We start from the raw sequence: 10,502 nt of genomic DNA on the forward strand, positions 1-10,502 counted from the left end.
TAGATATTAGATTTAGAAAGAACTGAGAGGCCTTTAGATTAGCCTCCTCTTTTTTATAGATGAGTACATTTAGGCCCAGGGAGATTGACTTGACCATGTTATCCATGCTTCAGAGGTAGGATTTGAATTCAGATCCTCTGACTCCAGAGCCAGGGCTGTCTCCACTACCGGGGGCTTCCTCCCTGATTTTGGATGTATACAGAGGTCACATTTTTCTCATTTAATTTTAATTGCATAAAGTAAAAATATTAGATGTTTGTACTTGATAACAATACCAAAATATTCAACACCTGCTGAAGGAAAGAAGGTGGTCAATATAAAGAATAACTGCTACTGCCTTATATCTTATTGGGGAAAGGTTACTATTTAAGAGTCTTGCATTTAAAATTAACCTTGAACTGGATTTAAACTTTCCTGTAGATCAAAGGAAATCATTCAGAGGTTCTTTTCATAATCTGTGGTATTCATATCAGGTAAGAAAATAAAGTGGTCAAAAGATGATTAAATTTTTTTTTTTTTTTTTTTTTTTTTGCAATATCTTCTGCTGTTAATTGAAAACAACTTACTACTGTAAAAGATTCAAGGTGACTAACACTTGGTGGTTTATTAGTCCAGTGTTCGTTCCACTCCTAGGCTATTTGATTATTAAAATCCCTCTATATTTTTACAAAATATTGTGGGCATGTGAGCGTGGATGTGTGCTTGTGTATTTTTCAACAGTACTGTTAAGTCCATTCATATACTTGATAGGACAGAAAGCTTTCAGAAACCGATGTTTATGTTGAGTGTTAACAAATTTATGAGCAAATGACCATTCTGAAACCCAGATTTATTTTTGTTGCCTGATGTTGGCAGCATCTTTACAAAGGGCTCTGATTTATATGTTGGTTTTCTTCTCCTTTTCCCCATGTCCTTGTGTTTCCCTTTTTGTATATTTTCTACGTCATTTGAAAAGAGAGACTTAATTTTTGCATAGGAACTTCAGTGAAAAGAAGATAAGTGAAATTAACAGAGATTAAGTACTGTAGGGGATACCAAAGAAGTAGGAGGCATGGGGCCTGTTCTCAAGGAGTAGATAATCTAGTTGGGTAATAAGATGTATAGAAATGTTACATATGGAGCTAGGTAGAAAAATGGGAGTGCTTAAAATCAGCTTCCACTATAGCTCTTTTGTTTGCATTTAATTAAATCAATGTCTTTTGGCTCTTGCTTTTAGAATTTCAGGAATTTAATTCCAGAACAATCAAGTATGTTTTTAAGCCATTAAGGACCTTAATAAAAGTTGTGAATTTGTGCCTCATTTTACAGTTTCATTGGATTATTTTCTTTTTATTGAGGAGATCTTGCATATGTGGGAAGTACAGCCAAGTTTACCACCTACTTTAGCATGTTAGTTGATATTCAATTGTTTTATTGTTATAGTTTTTGCTAATGATTTTTGTTTTGGTAGAGTATCAAAATGGTAATTTCAAAGATTAGGTTTTGCTAAGGTTGAATAGATGAAAATGATAGTAATATTTTAAGTTGAAAGCTAAAAGTATTCTAATAAGGTAAAACAAATAGCTGAAATGACTAATTTTTTAAAAGTTTGATACTATACCATTATTTATTTACTTTAAGTTGGAGTAATTTTACAGTTTGGTTCAGTTTCTCTTTAAGGCAACAGTGACTTAAAGTGGATTTTGTATAGGAACTTAGGTAATTGGGAGAACTGGCCAGTTATGATTGTATTATTGCTTAGAACTGACCAAGGCAAGTGAATTTTGCCCTAGGGTAATTGATGCTGGCTTGTTTAAAGAGCTAGGAAAGGAGATAAAAAATTCCAGGAAAGAAAAGGTGTCCTATAATCAAATAATGTTACTAATTTTTTTTTTTTTTTTTTTTTTTTTAATTTTATGCCCTGGTAAAATCTGAATTTAGTCAAAACTATCTTGAATGCTGGCAGTGGTTTTCTTTTTTTCCCAGATCTCTTTTCAGCATTGTGGGAAATCCCCTCTATTGGTAACTTAAAGAACTAAGCTTTCCTAGAGAATTGCCTCTGGCTTGGAAAAGTTATGATTTGCCCATAATCAAATAGCTGTATCAGTGGCAACATGTATATGGTGTTCCACAGAAATTACTTTTGAGTCATGATTCCACAAGCATTCATTTCTGGTGAGTGTGTAAAAATTTATTTGATTGTTTTATTATCATTTTTATTCCACAAAAATGTATATGTGGATGAATGACTTGCTGAGGTTAAAACTCAATTTAAGATTAGATGAAGAACATGTTTGAGATGCAAAGATGTTTAAATTTGCATTCAGGATCAGTTTCAGTACTGTATATTTTCAGTTTCTTCGCCATTTTCAACAAAACTTGACAGCAAATAACATGAGAAATATTTTTAAAAGTTTGATGCAAATAAGAATTGGTTCTTTCATTTTAAATACAGGTGAAATGGCAAAGTAAAGCTTTGTTGATTGATGTCAGTTAAAAAAGACGTTAAAGACTGATGACGAGAAAGATTTGGTTTCTTTTATATCTACTATATTTGCCATGAATGTTTACAGAACCAACAAGGAGGTTTCTTAAAATCTCTTGAAGTATGTGTATGATATTATTATTATTTTTGGGCAGAAGAAAAATATTAATGGGAAAATTGTTGATTACAAAGATGGGATTTGACCAGCAACAGAATTTTACATAACAAAACTATTCAGCCAAAAGCAGATTGGGGAAAATTTTTGTATGAGGCTGCATGTATGATTTCAATGATAATAGGAAACTGCTAAATAAGAAAATGTTTGCTATTGATGCAGCTTCTGTGCAACTTTTGTCTTGAAATTTTCCAGAGCATTCTGAACTCAGAAAGGGCCCTAAACCAAACAGAAAGATCCCTTCACTTTGCATGATTGATTTATATTTTTAAAACTTTGTTAAATATTTTCTAATTTTATTTTAATATGGTTCTGGTGGATTAAGGAGTAATGTGGACATGCTTGATCCTTTTGATTTGATGCACTGCAAGATCAAGTCACAGATCCACAAGATCAAGGGTTCCACAGCTAATAATATGCCAGTGGTAGGATTTAAATTCTTTTAGGTTTGATACTACTAAATACCCTATTATGCTGCAGTGAATATGTCAGTTAAATATCTGACATCAAGAAAATTTAAGAAACTGATAACATTTTAATCACATGGCTAATGGTCCAAGGACCATTATCCAAAAAAGTTTGTTAATCATTTGAAAAACAGTGTAAGCTTTAATAATCAGAAGTAACCATTTAGGATGTACCACTTAAATATTTTGAAGAATTTTAATTTATTCCATTGTGGATACTCATTGTACTCATTGATAGATTTCTAAAAAAAATTTTTATTTTATTTATTTTATGAAAAAGTTTATTGCTGCTTTTTATTTCTTTCTTCTTACACTCTTCACCATCTCTTCTTCATTCTCCCCATGTAAAAAAATCCTTATCTAACATTTAAAGATAGTCAGCTCAAGATGGTGATTATTCCTGGCAGCAGATACCACTAATGTAGATTTCAGTCCCTCCATACTAATTTGTAGCTTAATAAATTGACTTGGTTGGCCTAAGAAATTCATGACCTGGTAATTGGCCCTCTGGTAAGGTCTCCAAATAGACTAATCCTCAATATTCCCTACTGAGAAACTCATACTCTAAGGCAAGGGTTCTCAAACTACAGCCTGTGGGCCAGGTGCTGCTGTTGAGGATGTTTATGCGGGCCGCTGGGTTATGGCAAATGGACTGAGGGGCGGAGACGGTGTGAGTTTTTGATTTTACTATAGACAGTTAACTGGCCCCCTAGTTTAAAAGTTTGAGGATCACTGCACTAAGGCTTTCAGCTTAAGATCTACTGAAAGTTAATAGTTAACATTAACATTAACAATTACATAACTAAACTTTGTGCCAGGCACTGTGCTAAACATTTTATAAACATTTTTAAGTTGTGCTGTTTGGCATGACTTTGAAAATTCCATTCTAGGAGATATCCATATAGAACTAGAGTGAAGGAAATATTTTCCATTTCACCCTACTTTCATCAAATTGGGAAGAAAAAAGTTTAGAAATTTAAAAATTCAACATTAGTAAAGTTTTGGGATAATATCAACTAATTAGGGCTAAATTTGTGTTCTTTTTTTGTGGGAGGGGAAGTATTTAACCCTTGAAACAATGATCTAACTGCTAAGACTAACTTAATGTTAATTCAAAGGAAGATAGATGGGATAATCTACTATTATTTTAAAACATGTAATTTTTCTAATAACAAAGAGCCTGTATTCATGAATAATTTTTAATAGCTTTATATAAGTGTAATAGGAAATTATTGTACTGCAAAGAATGGCAAATAGTCAAAGAAACCTAAGATGGAACATTTGTGTTGACTAGACCTTCCTGAATATAACAGCAAGAAAATTTTAATAAGATAGGAAAAATGGAAGGAGGCACCAAATGAACTATTCTGTTAAAGCTTGTTTCCCCCAAAATTAAAGAGTTAATCATTTAATTTTGGATTTTAATCGTTGTCTTTTGTTTGTCATGATTGTTAATTGACTTGATAGCAATTTGCTATCAGAGGTACCCTTCTTGAATTCAAATTCATTGATCTTCTATGATAATTTATAGAATTTAAATAGGAATTACTAATTAAAATAAGATTTGGATTGAAAGGGAGGTGATGATAAGGAAATTTGGATAACTAATGGTGGGTGGAGGCAATCAAATCTTAAAACTTTAGAGTATTAAGTTATAGCATAGTAACTAGCACATAGTAAGCGCTTAATGCTTATTACCTATCATATACTAGACATTTTATTGGGAAAGACAACTATAACAACAACCATACAGCACATAAGAGAAAAACAATATGAATCAAAATTCATCTTAGATTCAAGGCACTAGAAAGGGTAATGACCACAAAAGACTTCTACAGGAGATGATATTTGAGATTGAAGAAATCCAGGAGTAAAATGAGCTTTCCAAGTATAGAAGACAGGCAGTAAAAGAACAGGTTGGGAGTTGGGAGTGCAAGAAAAAAGTATTGGATTTTAGATATGGAGGGGGGGAGGAGTAAGGTCAAAAGTGTGGAAATCTAGGAAAAGAGCCAAGTTATGAGGAGCTTTGCCCAAAACAACACAGGTCAGACATCTTTTTGGAAAATCAGTGTGGTAGCTAAATGAAAGATGGATTGGAATTAGAAACAAATCAGGAATAGCAATTAGAAAGCTATCGAATTATTTCAGGAATAATGTAATGAGGATTAATCCCAGATGACTTGTGTGATTAGAAAAAGAAATTTATAAGAGTTGTTGTAAAGGTTAAAAGGACAAGATGACAGGGTAATGGATGTGTATTGTGAGTTTGAATGAGGAAATGAGGGTAACACAAGTCTGTGTCAGTTGCAATAGGGAACTTTGGGAGAGGGAAGGGCTTGAGAGAAAAGATTATTCAGTTTTGGTCATATTTTGAGTTTAAGGTGTCTAGAATATCCATTTTGAGTAGTTCAAAAGGCGGGATGAGATTGGAAGATTAATAACATTATGCCCAGAAGAGTGACCCAGAAGATTGAAGGAAATGTGAAATGTCATACAAGGTTTAATTGAAGCAACTGGGAGGATGTACAATTTGGAGAAAAGATGGGAATGGAGGGACCAATAAGAGCTCTCTTAAGGTATTTGAAAGCTGTCTAAGAGATGTAGTCCTTTATTGTTCCTAGAGGTAAAATTTTACCCATTTTAGGCAGGTAAATTTTGATTCATTTAGAAAATTGAAAATTATAACTGTCCAATAAATGGAATGGACTCTATGACAATAAGATCTTTTATCACTGGAAAATATTTGAGTAAACTTAAAAAAGTTATTGATGTTGGTATTTCCTCTGCTAGTGCAGATTACAGATTCATCTCTTCTTAATTCATTGTAGGTGATTCTTTTCCATGACCACCTACATCCTTCATAGAGGTTCTACCCAACACTTAGAAGGCTCTTATTGAGTAACAAGTGGTATTTGGGCTGTGTCCATATACTTGCTATATAATTGGCCTACCTCTTGTTGGTCATATTTCTTGGCTATTATAAGTAAGTTCATGGAAGTGCATCCTACTTAAATATACTGTACTCTTTGAGACTACCTACAGTTGGGTTTAGAAATCGTGTGCTAAATAGTACCATTGATACTACTTACCAAATAATAAATGTGTTAGGGGCATTTTGTGACTTAGAAGCAGTGCATTTCTCCAAAGTGCAGTTCTGATAATAAAAAATAATGTATGGCAAGAATCCGTACAATTCTAAATCAAAGAAGTTGAAATATCATTATTGGTAGACAAAATCTAGGTTATATAAATGGAAATGTTTGAATTGGACTATAAATGTAAAATGTGACATTTGGAGAGGGATAAGCAGACAATTCAAGAAGCTGGATAGGATGACTGCCTATCAGGTCTGGTGCAAAAATGGTTCCTTTAGAAGCTACAAGATTGGATTAGGAAACTTAAGAATCTTTTCTAATTTTTATGCTTTTGGTCTGTTCCAAACAAAACTATTAAAGTTGCATTATGGCACAGTTGCTTTATCCTGAGATACTATATAATGGTTTTAGGATATGTGATTCTGCCAGTATGGTTATTCTCCCCACTGACATTGCATACTTTCTTGAAGGCATTTTCATATTGTTTAAGAGGTTATCCTACTCAACATTCTATTCCAAACAGCTGTTAGTAAAGTGAAGTTTGTGGCTATTGTCTGTAAAATTTTCCAAGTTCAATCAAAGTCCCATTATAATATGGCAAATGCTTCAACAGTGATTAAAGTTAATGGCATGAATGTCATATTTTTGTATTGTTTTAGTATGTTCTTTGCAGCTGAGGTATATAGTGCAAGTGCTAATCCCCCCTTTTTATAGTTGTATTGAAGTTGACTGTCAGACAGTCTCCTAAATTATTTCACTTCCTTAAACTTGCTTCTAAGATAGGCAGGATGTCCCCCATGTTAGTACATGGACGTTAAATGCCTAAAGACCACACTGGATTAATGATATAGCAGAGAGTAAATTATTGTGCTCTTCTCTCCCTCCAATCCAATGATACACATTTTTAGAATTAGGATTGGAAAGAAGCTTAGAACTTCAAGACCAACCATCAGTGACAGCATGATTCAAACTCTGGTCTTCTGACTCCATATGTGAATGAAATTGTCTCAAGGAATAAAGTATATAAGGTTATGTTATTGGAACAAGAATCAGGAAATCTGTAATCCATTGCACTTTATTCTTTCAGCATGACAATTCATACATAAATAAAATTTCAGGGTTGGACTAGATAATCTCTGTGTTTTCCTAGCTTGAGTATTTTGTGATATTTAGGATGTACTTGGATCTTTTTTTTTCCACTTCTTTTTTTTTTTTTTTTTTTTTTTCAAGTGTTTCTTTTCAATAGAAGATAATTTCTGTAGTTGAAAAAGTAACATGCCACACATAAACCAACATCTTAGTGGTTAGGAAAAGTAGAGTGACCTTTTTATTTAATTAACTAGCATTTAATGCAGTTTTGTAAAACTATGCATTGCAGTTATTTATACTTTTGTTTCAGCCCCTTAAATGCAATATAACTATACATGAAACATTAAATGTTTACTCTATGCAAAACATTTATGCTAAATTGAGATAAAACTTCCTTCCCTGGAAATAAGTTTTTAATTGTTAAAATTTGTCATTTTTATTTTCTTTTTCCAAAAATATATGCATAGTTTTCAACATTCACCCTTGCAAAAAAATCTTGTTTGAAATATTTTCTCCATCCTCTCTTCCCTTAGACAGCAAGTAATCCAATATTTGAATTCTATACATATTTCCATAATTGCCTTGTTGCACATGAAAAATCACACCAAAAGGAAAAAAATGAAGCAAACCACAGAAAAGGTGAAAATACTATGGTGTGAAGCACATTCACTCCCCACAGTTCTCTTTCTGGATGCAAATGACTATCACAAGTTTATTGGAATTGGCTTGAATCACCTCATTGTTGAAAAAAAAGAGCCACATCCATCAGACTTGATCATCACATAATATTCTTGTTGCTGTGTTCTACTCACTTCACTTAGCATGAGTTCATCATGTTTGTCTCTTCAGAACTCTCTGAAATCATCCTGCTGATTGTTTCTTACAGAACAATAATATTCCATAACATTCATATACCGTAACTTATTCAGCTATTCTCCAACTGATGGGCATCCCCTGGAATAAATATTGATGAAAGCAGGGTGCCATTTCATCTAAATGCTCTTATTTCCCCCTGTGTTCTAACAAAAGTCAAATTAATTATAGTGTGCTGAACTCAAAGCCCACCAAGATGCCGGTTTCAAAAGGGTTGGGTTGGATTCAGCCTTGGGGTAGTCTCACAAAAGAAAAAGAAAAACCCTTTGATTTGTGTGCTAAGAAGTCAAACAAGGCTCCTCTGCTGAATTACACCTCTTTTGAGATCGTTCACATTATGTATTATTGTGTTTTATATGTGGTATAGTGGTGGTGGTGGGGTATTCAGGGAGTACTAATATCTCAAGAGAGAGAACTTGCTTTACCCTTAAGATTTGTCACCTAAATCTTACCCATGACTCCAAGAACCTGTATGCACAGCAGCCACAGCCTAGTAAAACTGGGCAGATAGTGAAACAGTTTGAAGGTAACTGATAAGCCTCACACCCAATGAATGGGGGCTGTCCACCCTAGGCTTATGAAGGAACCCTGAACTATACCCCTTTCCTTCCCTGCCATGGGCTGATGAAAACAATTTGTTAGGCAGTTTGAAGCAGGCTCTGGAATGTTTGGAGTTTCATCAGACCTAAAAGCCTCCAAGATTATCCACTGCATTCTTGGCTTTTTTTTTTTTTTTTTTTTTTTTTTTTTTTTTGCTGTTGGGACTAAGATGACAGGAAGAGAGTGAGGCTGAAACTTGGTACAATTGCCTCACTTTACCTTGTGATGTCATTGATCCTTTTCAAAAAGACTGATACCACATGGATATAGTGCCCTATACAATAATACAATATTTGGGCTTTTGAACCCTCAGCAAGGGAAAGGTACTCTGGAACAATACAATAATACAATATTTGGGCTTTCTTTTGAACCCCCAGTAAGGGAAAGGTACTCTGGAACAATAAAGTCATCCTCCTCCTGGCTTTACACACTACATGAACAAAATCCAGGTCTGTTAATTCACTTAATGGATCCATCATCCCCTGCTGTTTTCCAGTTAATACTTGATCCAAGAATGGATTGCTTTTTTTTTTTTTTTAAACTAAAGCTTTTTATTTTCAAAATATGCATGGATCATTTTTCAACACTGACCCTTGCAAAACCTTGTGTTCCATTCCTCCCCACCCCTTACCATCCCCTTACTAATGTTAAACATGGTAAAATATGTTAAATCCAATATGTGCATATATATTATACAATTATCTTGCACAAGAAAAATCAGATTAAAAAGGAAAAAATAAAATGCAAGCAAACAACAAAAAGTGAAAATGCTATGTTGTGATCCTTACACAGTTATCAAACTCTGTATACCTTTTGGTCCAGCAGTGTTTCTACAGGGCTTATATCCTAAAAAGATCTTAAAGGAATGGTTGGATCAGTTCATAGTTTCACCAACAATGTATTAGTGTGCCAGTTTTTCCATATCCCCCCAACATTCTTCATCTTTTCCTGTCATCTTAGCCAATGTGAGGGGTGTGTAGTGGTACCTCAAAGTTGCCGGAATTTGCTTTTCTCTGATCAATAGTGATTTAGAGCACCTTTTCAAATGATTAGAAATAGTTTCAATTTCTTCATCTGCAAATTATTCATATCCTTTCACCTTTTATCAATTGGAGAATGACTTGAATTCTTATAAATTTGAGCCAATTCTGTATTTTAGAAATGAAGCCTTTATAAGAACCCTTGAATGTAAAAATGTTTTTTCAGTTTATTGCTTCCCTTCTAATCTTGTCTGCATTAGTTTTGTTTGTACAAAAATTTTATAAAATATATTTTGTGTTCAATAATGAACTCCGGTTTTTGGCTACAAATTCTTTCCTTCTCTACAGATCTGAGAGGTTAAGTTATTTTTTGCCGGAGGTTGTGTTTGGAGTTAAGTGACTTGCCCAGGTCACACACCTAGGATGTATTAAATGTCAGGTTATCTTTGAACTCGGGTCCTCTTGACTTAAAGGGCTGGTGTTCTATCCACTGAGCTACCTAGCTGCCCCTATCTTTTGTTCTCTTTTGCTAATATCAGTTTATGACTAAATCATGAACTTTTCATTCTTGGTGTATGGTGTTAGGTGTGGGTCAGTGCCTCGTTTATGCCATACTAGTGAAAACACATTAGTCAACTCTGCTTCTGCCATTCCTGAAGGGTAGATGCTCAGGCCAGGAACCTACTGCCCTTTCTGCCGCTCACGTGTCCTTGGGGCACAGGATTCCGTGGAGCCTATGCGTGCACGCGCTTTTAGGAA

The sequence above is a fragment of the Sminthopsis crassicaudata genome, chromosome 2 (genome assembly GCF_048593235.1).
Source record: "Sminthopsis crassicaudata isolate SCR6 chromosome 2, ASM4859323v1, whole genome shotgun sequence".
Lineage (NCBI taxonomy): Eukaryota > Metazoa > Chordata > Mammalia > Dasyuromorphia > Dasyuridae > Sminthopsis > Sminthopsis crassicaudata.